This window comes from Mytilus californianus, unplaced genomic scaffold, assembly GCF_021869535.1.
Source record: "Mytilus californianus isolate M0D057914Y unplaced genomic scaffold, xbMytCali1.0.p SCAF_9, whole genome shotgun sequence".
NCBI lineage: Eukaryota > Metazoa > Mollusca > Bivalvia > Mytilida > Mytilidae > Mytilus > Mytilus californianus.
In genome coordinates this window covers 25,523,356-25,536,971 of record NW_026262745.1, presented here as the reverse complement: position 1 = coordinate 25,536,971, position 13,616 = coordinate 25,523,356, and positions in this window count along the sequence as shown.

The following is a 13,616-nucleotide window of genomic DNA, read 5'->3' as shown; positions in this document are numbered from 1 at the left end:
TTAAGAAAGACAAACAAGCAATTTTTATCCAAATGTTTGGTTGAAATGTTTCACCCAACAAGGGAAGTGAGGGGTTCCAAATCAACCAAAGGCTACGAATGAGTCTGAAATGACAACGAATTTATGAATGACGGTCTACAAGTGACGACATAAAGGCCACATTCAGCAGGCAGGTTGCAGTCGGGCCTTGAAAAAAGTATTCAAAATATCAGTTCGGCGAAACAGACATTCCGGTCAGATATGGGATTTACAAGCAAACGCCCGGCCCCAAAAAAATTACGCCCGTTTTTTATTCATCATGTACATTTAATTATTTAAATAATTCTGTTGGAAATTTTTGTTTCTAATAGCAAAAAATTGGACAAGATTATTGTTTTCAATCTTGATACGGCCAGAAGTTTTGTTTAAGGCAAAAATCAGGGTCAGAATTTTTTCTCTCAAATATCTCAGACTGTCTCCTCAAATCAAATGGTCCGTACCTTAGACTTTAAATCTATCTAGAGCTTACTGACTAAGGATCATTATTCAGCTATGTTATTAATAGGCTGGTGTGTGTTGGGTGAAACATGTTTTCGAAGGTAAATAATTCTGCTGTGGATTTTTTTTTCATGAGAGTGTAATAGACTATATTACTTTCTGTTTGGTGGAATTGTGAAATAGAAGTCACTACGTTCTTGCTCAATCCTTTGTCGCTTTGAAGGTGTAATGATTATCATCCTCAGCCTAAGCAATGTGTTTCTGAAATTTGAATTTCAAAATGACTGAGTGACGTTTTTTTCGACGCACTGGTCAACTCCACCGAAGTGAATCACATGACTTTGACATAATCAGTAATATATTACAGTAAATACGAGCGAAAAATATCTTTATAAGTAAAGAATTGTCGCATAAAAATGAAATACACGGGAAATGGCAAAGTTCACGAAGTCTAGTCTGATTAATCATTTTACAAAAAAAAAAAAAAAAAAAGTGCAAGCAAAAAGGGGAGGGGCGTACGCTTTCTACGCCCCCCTCTGGATCCGCCACTGTAGCTGAATATATTTAACAAGTCACAAAACGTTCACGGTATATACTGGGACTATTATACTAACTAGTATAATAGTCCCAGGTATATATCATCAGATTTTCAAAGCATCCAGTGAACAAAGTAAAATCTACGAGGGGGTGGACAGCTTTTGAGGGAGGTGGGGGGAGGAGGGGAGGTGCGGGGAGACAAAAAATAGGTGGGAGAGAAAAAAAAGATTCTAAAAGTGGGAGGCGGGAGGTGGGAGAAGGGTACCCCCCTGTCCACTCCCTCATCTACGGAATCGTCTCCATGCGAAGTCAGCATCTTTTGAAAATGAGCAATTTTTAAAATTATGTTACAGGCACCAATTTCTTAAAGAAGTAATTAAGCATGGACTATTGTCAGATTGTTTTAAATATTTGGAGAAATTAACATCTGAGTTATTTGATTTTTACGGATGTGAATTTAAGCATAGATGCAATTTGGGTACTCCTCATTACAGAATCATCTGAGAGAATCATGGATCGTTTAGAGGTCGCGTCAAACTCATTTTTCTATGATTGCAATATACATTCAAAATTAAATTGGTGGAACTATATAGTAAATAAGGATACATCTGCAAAATAAACACAGCATGGAAACTTTTGTCTGGATCATAAATAAACGTAGGTGAAAACTGTCAAAATAGGTGCAATTTGGGTACTGTGACGTTATATCACACGTGCGCTTGTACTACGCATGACTACGCATGGCTTTGTGGAAAGTATTTGAAGTAAAATTCATTTGAGAATTACGAAAAAAATCAATTCTAACAATTTGACATAGTGACACATTCAATTTATTATTTTTTTTATATTAAGATAAACTATTAAGTAGAAATAGAAATCTAAGCGTGCACCAGTCTTTTCTGTATAATTAAATATGCTTCCGTCTTCTCTAATCAGTTCCTGATGGTAGATGGGTTCCAATTGACAGCACCATATTCCAATAAGAGGATGTGGTATAATAGACAGCTGAGACAACTTTTGAGCAAAGACCAAGCAGTGGCGGATCCAGGGGGCGTAGATGGCGTACACCCCCACCCATTCGATCGCCCAAACAATTATTATATCATGTTTTTCACGATTTATATAATTTTCATCATCCTGCATCCGTCCCTACCAAATGATGTAGAAATTAACAACTATGACAGGTCACCGTACTGCCTTCAACAATGAGCAAAACCCATACCGCATATAGCAAGCCGTATAAAAGGCCCCGAGATGACACATCAATGTAAAACAACTCAAACTAACGGCTTGATTTATGTACACAAAAATGCATTAACCCCAAAACAAATATGATATACAGTAACAAACGACAACCACTGAAATACAGGCTCTTGTCTTGGGACAGACATACATAATGTGGCGGGGAAAGCATAGGCTATTTTTGCATTCTTGGGGTATTTGCGTAAGTTTCTTTTCAGAAAACCTATCGTACTATTTACTTTGCTAGTAAATTTAAATATACATGACTGGTCCACTTTAGATCGTCTGATAAATTGAGACCGGCCACATACATTTTTTCTTTCTTAACTTGTTCTAATGCGTGGTTTTCTAGCTGATAGAAATGTGTCTATTTTTATTTAATACTCGTTAGCATTAAATTTCATTTCCCAATTTGATAACCATTCATCCAGAGCGTTAAGATTTCTTGGAGAATTTGGTGGTCTTTCGTGGTTTTGACTTCTTAATATAGTAGACAGTCGTCTTCAAAGAGCAGAAATTGGGAATTTTCACATTCCGGCAAGTCCTTGGTGTGGCAGAGGAAGAGCATCGCCAGTCCTAGCACTGTGCCTTCTAAAACACCAGAGTCTTCATGGGCCGTATTTCATGAGTGCCCACCTTCAACAACCCACATAAATTGCTTTTGCAGAAGTAACAATAACCATGCATTTTGATTTCCATCTATGTCATATATATTTGAGTATAGTGAGCGCGGAACCTTTTAAAAAGGGGACAAAGTTTAAGACCCGAAATCCATAAACTTATGAAGGTTATAACCCCCACCACATTTTTGTAACTTTATCAAGTCAGCCTCATCTGTATAAAAATATGGAGATGTGGCATGATTGCCAATGAGACAACTCAGTATCCACCAAAGTTCAGATGAAGTAGACGTAAGAAATTGGTCCGTTTGTTTGAACTTTGTTTGCTTGTCTTCTTGTGCTAAAATTTGAAATAAGGATTTATTGAGCATTATTCACATAAGAATCATATCTAACACAATGACTTGATAGAAAATAATTCTCTTTGTTGAAAAAATCAGCCTTGTTTTCATTTCGTCACAAATAGAACAAATTTTGATTCCTTGTAAATATTATGAAAACTTGTCAATTTCCATTGCTTTTTAGGACCTGAAACATACAGCGTATACGTCGACAAAAAGATCTTTTAACATTATGTTTGTAATGACAAATTACATATCTGACTTGAATATTTAGTTTGTCAAATCTTGCACTCTGTTTTTCTTAGGTCTAAGGCACTCTATTTTTCTTATGTCTAAATGTTGTTGAAATCAGGACGATTTTGTCAGCTTTCTATTTGTGAATCCTTTTTTTGTGTAAATGTAATCACCCTTTACGAAACGCTCGACAAAAATAGTGCTATTTCACTTAGTACGTGTATGATTACCAACTTAAAACACTTTGTATCTTGAAACAATGGACTTATTCGGGATGTATAAATACCCTGCCACGTCCGATCTGTGTTTTTGTACGATGTTTTTCTGCTTTGTATCGATTTGATGAGTTAATCCATTTTCAACTGATATTTATAGTTTGTTCTTATGTTGTGCTGTAACACCACTGTCACAGGCTAGGGACGGGTTGAGCGCTCACAAACATGGCCGTACTTTGACCTCTAATGGTTTACTTTTACAAATGTGACTTGGATGGAGAGTTGTCTCATTGGCACTCATACCACATCTTCTTATATCTATTAACCCCGCCACATTATGTATGTGCCTGTCCCAAGTCAGGATCCTGTATCCAATGGTTGTCGTTGGTTCATGTCTGTCATATTTGTTTTTCGTAAATTATTTTGATATGAATTAGGCCGTTAGTTTTCTCAATTGAATTGTTTCACATTTTTCATGTCGGGGCCTTTTATTCTCATTGTCGAAGGCCGTACGGTTGCCTATAATTGCTTACGTCCACATCATTTGAACTTTGGTGGATTGTTGTCTCATTCGCAATCATACCACATCCTCTTATTTTCATATTACCTGTAATATTTGGGACCAAATAGAACCCTTATCGAACTTACTCTGTCCTATTGATTTTAACCAAACCTTCATATGACTTTATGAAATAATAGAAAAACAAAGGCTATGGGATATCCATCCATGACACAAAATCAGTACATGCACAGCAAAAACACACACAAAGCAAAGGAACAGCGCTTTTATTGCTGCTCTTTATCTCAAAGTCACAGTGAGGAACTCTGGGAACGATTTACAGCTTGCCATATTGTACGATAGACACCTGTCTATTGTTGAACACTACGTTATAGCTTGCCCTCTATATGTCTTAATGTTATTTTTGTCGTTTGGTAGCTGTCTCCTTAACATACAATCAACATTTCCTTTTCTTCGTTTTTATATAAAAGAGTATTTCTTTTTAAATTATTTGTTGTGCTTACTTCAGAAAAAGTCATAAACTTACATCAATATTTAAAATCCCTTCATTTTTAAAACAAATAAAACAACGAAAAACCTTTCAAAACAACAGGAAAGAGGAAAGCACATTGATCAAGTTATGTCAGTGACTAATGTACGTGTTTAAAATAATTTCAAGTACAGATGGACCCTGTAAAACGCACGTACACCTTACAATTATGCTATGAAACAAAAAAAGTTGACAAATAATTTAAAGTATCTGAAAATCTAATGAAATAAACTAATTTACGCTGATTAACGAACTAACGAACTATAACAATCAGTCCTAATTCAAATGAAGTCTGTGACACAGAAATGTAAAAATAACAGTAATTTTATATCCAACAGTTCTTGTATATTATCTGTACATCCTTGGCTTTCAAATATTCGGCAATGAGAGTTCCTGGCGAAGGTAAATCCAGAAAAGCGCTTCGGACGCATAAAATTTATAACGTGTTGTTTTCATTTCTTATTGTGAATGAGAAACTGACCTATTCAGGAAATCTTAAGTTCTTAACATTGACCGATGAACCAGTTAAATCAATCTTGTCAAATAGTCGTGTACACCTTTCAATATTATACCTTACAACCACTCTGAACACCAAATATGGTTAACATATATTGACGTGTGAAACGCACTTTGAAAGTATTGAATAAGCTGTGCTATTCTGGAGGTCAGCTAATTTCCATTGACAGTAATTATGATTTCTCTATTCTGTATATGTAAGAGATAAACTACGGTCGAACACATATTACTAGTATAAAAAGTCCATGGATACAGAATTTACTAGTATTTTTAGTCCAATGTCAGTAATTTATGTCCCCAGACTAATTTCCCTAGGAATTCATGTCCTTGTCATTAATATTCTTAGGTAAACACGTCCATGTCTTTTGTTTTATTGGAAACAAATCATTTACATATAAACAATGGAATTTTTAAATGTTAAGTTTCAATATTGTATAACAGTTGTGCATTTATCTTTTGATAAAATTTATGTACCCAGACTAATTTTCCTAGGAATTCATGTCCATGTCATTAATATTCTTAGGTAAAAACGTCCATGTCCTTTATTTTACTAGGAAAATTAGTAAGGAAAGAATTCATGTAACAATGGATTTTTAATTGTTATGTTTTATAATAATTGGTTTAACAGTTGTGCATTTATCTTTTAATAAAATTTATGTATTCAGACTAATTTTCCTAGGAATTCATGTCCATGTCATTATTATTCCTAGACAAAAACGTCCTTTATTATTAGGAAAATAAGTGCCGGACATATTTTACTAGCTATAGATATATGGACTTATTTTCCTAGGAAAATTTATCCTGGGAAAATTATGGTTATGGACTTCATTTCAATTGATATTTTATAGTGTGTCTTTCTATGTTGTGATGTTACACTATTGTTTCAGATAAGGGTGAAGGTTTGGTACCATTAAAACGTTTAAACCCGCTACAATTGTTTGCACCTGTCCTAAGTCAGGAATCTGATGTTCAGTAGTTGTCGTTTGTTGATGTGGTTCATAAGTATTTCTCGTTTCTCGTTTTTTATATAGATTAGACCGTTGGTTTCCCCGTTTGAATGGTTTTACAATAGTAATTTTTGGGGCCCTTTATAGCTTGCTGTTCGGTGTGAGCCAAGGCTCCGTGTTGAAGACCGTACTTTGACCTATAATGGTTTGCTTAATTAAATTTTGACTTGGATGGAGAGTTATCTCACTGGCACTCATACCACATCTTTTTATATCTATTGATTACCTAATAAAAAAAAGTCCGGGGACAAATTTTAATACCGGACCGAATATACATATACTACACTACCACTCGATCTTATCAAACAGATTTATTTTATTTAGCAAAATTTATCAGTTACAAAACTATTCAAAAATACATTAATTGGACATGTTTCGATGGTAAAGTATATCACCAAGTGATTAGTATTTTGGTGGGGATTTATGACTTTACTATAGTGAATCACAGTTTATTGCAAAACTTCACAAAGACCCAATTAAACACCGCTTTTTCAAAAAGAAATTTTCAGCAACTCCATGTTATGTAAACTTTGGTGGACAGTTGCCTCATTGGCAATTGTACCTTATTTCTATACATACATTTAGACGATATTTTCTCTGTTAACAAAACATATTTTTATAATATACAAATGAAAATTCTTACAAATTAGACATTAATAGAAACCGATGTCCTTTTAAATCTTTGATATCATAGTGAAATTTCTCATAGTAATCTCCGGCATGCCAAATTTTATGAAAACGGGACGACTTTTTTTCCCATTTTCATTGAGAGTGATGTTCCGTTGGGTACCATTTGGACTTAACATTTATCGGTTGGTTCAGTATGCGTTTGTTTGCAGAGATGTCTCGGATGTGGATGAACGCTTGTTTGCGAGAAACGTCTCGGATGTGGATGAACGCTTGTTTGCAGAGACGTCTCGGATGTGGATGAACGCTTGTTTGCAGAGACGTCTCGGATGTGGATGAACGCTTGTTTGCAGAGACGTCTCGGATGTGGATGAACGCTTGTTAGCAGAGACGTCTCGGATGTGGATGAACGCTTGTTTGCAGAGACGTCTCGGATGTGGATGAACTCTTGTTTGCAGAGACGTCTCGGATGTGGATGAACGTTGTAATTTCTTTCTAAAATATTTTGCGACAGGGCTATAGAGGATATCATAACTTATTTCAAATGAGAATTCGTGCTCATAAATTAGTTATTGAGCAGGGTGGTTATAGAAAGATTGACAAAGACAAACGAATTTGTATTTTTTTTTCTTTCAGTTCAGTTGAAGATGAAATTCATTTTCTGATGGAATGACTAGCATTCGAACAGCAACGACAAGTTATGTTAGATTAATATTCTGCTTTAAAAATATGTATTAACTTTAAAAAATCTAAATACTGAAAACATATTTTATGGCTTCTTTCATAAATATGCAACGCTATGACTTTGATTTGTTTTTATCATATTATCATATGCATTATCATTATTGTTTTCTAATTATGTCTATTTCTACTCATTAAATATGTAACATGCCCTTTATGGGTCGATATTCGTATTCGTAACTTGATCATATTTTGACTTATTAGTAATTTTATCACAAATGTAGAGATTAATTGTCTTCAAGAATTTAATAAAAAAAAAAATGGCATACTGCATTCAGATCTTTACGGCATTATGATTTATAGAGTTAACAAGTTTAGGAATTGTCCTTTCATCTTTCTTTTTGGCTTGATAAATTAATTAATAAAACGGTTTTAGTCAATCATCGCGCCTGGTATTTTTGTGATAAAGATAAATTCGATAATTTATAGTTTGGATTATGTCGAGTCAATGGTGCTTCTGTGTAAGATCTTCTTTATATGTAGAACAACCGACATTACAACGTAGAACGTAGAACGTAGAACGCAGAACTTAGAACGTAGAACGTAGAACAGAACGTAGAACGTAGAACGTAGAACGACTTGGTTTCATATCAGGAGGTTCAGTATTTTAGCTTTCTTTCAGTAACTGCTATATGAAAATAAGAAGATGTTGTATGATTGCCAATGAGACAACCTTCCATCAGAGACCAAATGACGTAGACCTTAACAACTATAGGTCACCGTACGGCCTTCGACAATGAGCAAAACCCATTCCGCAAAGTAAGCTATAAAAGGCCCCAAAATGACAAATGTAAAACAATTCAAACGAAAAAAACAAACGGCATGATTTATGTATAAAATAATAAAAGAAAAAACAAATATAATATATAGCAACAAACGATACCAACTGAATTACAGGCTCCTGACTTGGCCAGGCGCATATATACTCAGAATGTGGCGGGGTCAAACAGACAAAAGTACAGATCTGAGAGTACTCGCAGTTAGTGAGTTACTGAAAGCAAGTCCTAGTAACAGCAACACTAACAATCATGTATCTAACATGCTTTGATGCGGTATAAATTGTTGATCGTTATTTTGTCTATATATACGCCTAAAAAGTCTACAAAACAACATCAGTATCTGAGATGCGTCGGATAGAAATTGACCTCATGCAAGTGCACGTATACATCGTACATGTATAAGACTTTGATTGATTTTTGAACATTCAAATACGAAATAAAAAATGAATTATGGTATCAACTCAATTTTCAAACAGTTACAGACTTTGCATTGAGATTTTTTTTCAACCCGAAATAAGTTTACAGATGCATGTATTGATATTCATTGGCATATATGGTCGATTTCTATCCGACGAAGCTCATATAAAAAAGCCGGAAACAGTAAATACAAGTATCAATTTATATTTCGGATGACAGATCTGCTTCATCAGTATGAAGTAAAATGAATCTTATACATCTATTCAGACTCTAATAAAACAATACTGAATGTATTTATAAATTAAAAACCGAACCTTATATTTACAACAGAGGCTGCGTATGTGTACATCCAAAATAAAACTAGCTCATTCAGCAGCGGTGGCTATAGCATTGCGCGATTTGAACTGCACCTTTTGATAGATCCCATTTAAGGCCAACGTTATAATTTTCTTCAGAGTTGAGATAAAATATAGTGTAAAGGGAAAATTCGCGAATTTTGACTTATCATATGTTCATTATAATATAAAAAAAATCAATTTATTCACAACTGTTACCGACACAGGACGATTTTGAGCGTAACATATTGTATACTATGATATTATAGACACCTGTCTATTGTAGAAGATTACAATATTGCCCTAGCTAACGATGTCGTCTGATCTGAAAAATTGAATTATTTTTATTTCTTGTCGTCATATTTTTTCTGAGTTTGGATTCGCATGGCTGGTGATGTATGCATAACAGGACAAGCTTATCCAATCTACGCAACTCTGTCATGCTCCGTTTTGAGTTCATGCGATTCTTTCAGTATTTATGTACACTTGTTTGGTAGATGTATTCTTGCAAGAGTCAGGCAAAGTTGACCAAGTCAGGAGTCTGTTTTGTATATAAATCAGGCCGTTAGATTTTTCGTTTGAATTTTTCGGGGTTTATAGCTGACTGTGCGGTATGGTTTTTGTTCATTGTTGAAAGCCGTACGGCGACCTATGATTGTTAACTTCTATGTCATTTGGTCTCTTGTTGAGAGTTGTCGCATTGGCAATCATACCACATCTTCTTATTCTTATCTGGCAATTCTTTTTTGCAAGTATCATGGTAGTTCCTCAAGTATTTATATATTCGAGGGAAATTCGGACCTATAGAAAAAGAAAAAAAACAAACATACACATGTATATAATATACGAGCCAATTCAATAAACTGAGGCGTGCACAAAGATGGCAACTGTAAAAGGCGCTTTTAAAAGTAGTTTTATACAACCGTGTTTAAAATATCTTTTGAATAGGAAGTTTTTTTTATGATAAAATGATAAATGCTAGCCATTAAAATCCACATTACTAATAAGGTTATCAAAATTAAATCTATAAAGTATGAAACCAACATAGAGAAAACGGCAAAAATATGTGAAATTTCTATCATTAAATAAGCATAAAATATAGTTTTTGATCTAAAATTTATACAAATTCAACATATTTTCCCGCATTTTCGTATAAAAGAATTTTTCGGATTCGGACTATGACGTCATACGAAATTCGCCGCAAAAAGATTAAAAACGGTCATGTGGATGAGTTTGGAATGTAGTTCGTTATGTGTAAGAAGTAGTTATTTGGAAGGATTAATATTCGAAAATGGAAGAATCGGTTAGAAAAAATATTTAATTGCCATTTTTTTATTTCAAAATAAGTTGATGTTCCAAATGTGCATAACAAGAGGTTTAAAAAAACCTGCAAAATATGAATGATTCGATAGTCCAGGCTGAAAACCTGAATTTTTTTAATGTCCAGCTATTATGTTACAATTTAAAGAAATGACGTTTTAACGCTATTTTCTGATTAGGGTCCACGACATAGTCGCTTATTATATCCATTACACTGCTCTTAGCATATATTTATTTATATTTCCCGAATATGCATATCCTACACTTTGTTGTTAAGAAAAAGGGAATATGTTGAACGTTTATGTTTTAAGCTATGTGATAAACTAAGTGTCCAGTGTTTTTGTTACGCGTTTGTTTTCTGGGGAAAAAATGCCAACGTCGTAAATGTTTGAAGTAATTTGAAGACGTTACGTTTGTGGACTTAGCTTTATGCACGCCGTCTGTACGAACCTGACTGGATATATCTGCTTTTATCGAAACAAATAAAATAGTTTAGAAATATCTCTATATTTTGACAGAAAGGAGGGGGTAAACAGATACTTGTTCTAACTCATTTGTACAAAAAATACAAAGTATAAAACTGATATTATTCGTGGTATAACACAAGAGTGCAGTGCATATTCTGAAAGTGTGTCCATCTTTTCTTTTGTGTGCGTGTCTGTGGTTTGAGGAGGGGGGTAGTATCTGTTTAGGACGTCCTTTTACAGTGAGTAGTAGCCTTGTATACATTTATCTGGAAAAGTAATTGAATTATCGGTAACTGCATGTCATTTTCTAGTTTCTTTTTTTTGTATTTACAACGCAATGAATTTATGACATAGTTTTCATTGGTTGTTTTAATCTAAGTAATGTTTCTCTTTTTCTTTTTTATGTTGATAAAAAGTTTTAACAACGCAAGGTTTTTCTACCCGCATGCATAGATGACCTTAGCCATATGTGGTACACTTTTTGTATTTTTTTGTATTTCAGCGCTCTTCAACTTCGTATTTGATATGGCCTTCCAATTGTTTCGATTAGATAGTCACTGACGAGTCTGATGTAGACGAAACTCGGGCCTGGCGTACTTAATCATAAACCTGGTAAATTGTGATGAGTATTTACACGCACTTGGCCGATTTCACTGCTGGTGGACGTATCATCCCGAGAGTATCACAAACCCAATGGTCTGCACATCTGTGCTGATATGAAATATCATCAATACAGTCATTTTCTTAAAGTTACTGTCTATAGCATGCTGAATTATTTAAAACGCTTAGGTTTTCTTTCCGCATGTGTATTTGGCCTTAACCAGATATTGCACAACTTTTTTGAATTTTTGGATTTCAATGCTCTTACAACTTCGTGTTCAATTTTGCCAACAAGCTGTTATGATTGGAGCACCACTGATGAGTCTAATGTAGACGAAACGCACATCTTACGTATTTAATCATAAGCATGGTGTCTTTGATGAGGTTTACACGAAGTGGTGTTAAAGAAACAACAAACCAAGTACACAAAGAGACCAAAAAATTCTTCAGGTCAACTTACGGTCTTTGCTTTTTAAAATTGGGACATTGTCTCGTTAATAAACTGATGAGGAAAAGGGACAATTACAATATTTGCAATATATAACTCCAATGGACAAATCGTCTGGGACATTGGCTGAGAAATATGTTTTCCTCACAAAATTCTGTTTGTAGACATGGTACCCTTGATGATATCCATGGATATAACTTTTATACATAATGCAGACTACTGTTTCTGAACTGAGTTTTTTTTACATACATCTTTATACATCAAAAGGTGTCTGGGGTATAGGAATATAGTTACTTGTACCAGCATGAAAACCAAGCTATTTGTGGGATGTATATTAACTAAATAAGATGATATATACGGTATGTATTAAGACATCAAATTTAAAAATCAATGTAACGAGACGAAATCACTCAATGTATTTTTAAGACTACAAGCAACAACTCTGAGAGATAGACTTGTTATGAGGGTCTGGATTGGGTGGGGTCATCATTTCTATAATCTTTCATTCTTCAGGCTTTTCTCTATTTTATGTTTTGCTCATTATTTTCTTGTATTTATTTTTGAGGCCAATTTTCCTCTACTCTGTTTTGAAAACCACATCAAGACCAATTATCCCTCAATCTAAAACCCCAACTAGACCCTGTTATAAACAGTCAAATCACTCTTCAGAACCTGCCAAATTGATTTTTTTAATATGTTCTCATCCTGAATATGCAATGAATAATTACCACCGGATGTTAAGCAAACAACAGTCAATCAGCTTTCTGTGTGTCTTTTATTACTCCACTGATGGAGATTAAAATTGAGATGAGATTACAAAATCAGCCATTATTTAACTCAACTTTTTTAATGTGGCTTTCCCAAGACAAGAACCTGGTTAAGAACTGTCTTCAGCATCTAGGTATTTTGGGGTCCTTTAACAAATTTAATGCTGATAATCACTGTAAAATTTATTCATTTAGTCAAGAGCTTGACTATAAAAAAGACATTTTCTATTGTTTAAAAATACATTGACCTCTGAATCTAATTTGTTGTTTTTGAGTCATTGGGTTGCTGTCTCATTATTCTATATCCAAGCATCTTCTTTTATTTATGAGTTTGCTTCCAATTTGTCAAGTGGCTTAATATATTACTATTGTTGAAAAAGTTTCTGATGGATTATGGTTGGATGAGAGATACTAATTCATGAAAAAGCTTGTAGTGGTTCTCTTGGTCATATACACTATATTTGTTGTCAAAGGTCCTGTGGTAGTTCTGTCGGTCAAGTTAGCTACATTTGTTGTCAAAGGTCATGTACTGGTTCTGTTGGTCAGGTTAGCTAAATCAGTTGTCAAAGGTCCTGTGCTCAGTGCTTACATGATTTATTACCTACTTTTTGATAAATTATTTGTTATCATGTTGCAATTCTCACCAAAATGTAGGCTCCAGATCCAACAGGAAAAATGTGTTGTTAGTTTTCTCAATTGAATGGTTTCATATTTTTCATGTTGGGGCCTTTTATAGCTGACTATACAGAATGGGTATGTCTCATTGTTGAAGGCCATATGGTTGCCTATAATTATACTTACATCCACTTCATTTGAACTTTGGTGGATTGTTGTCTCATTGGCAATCATACCAGATCTCCTTATTTTTATATTTGTC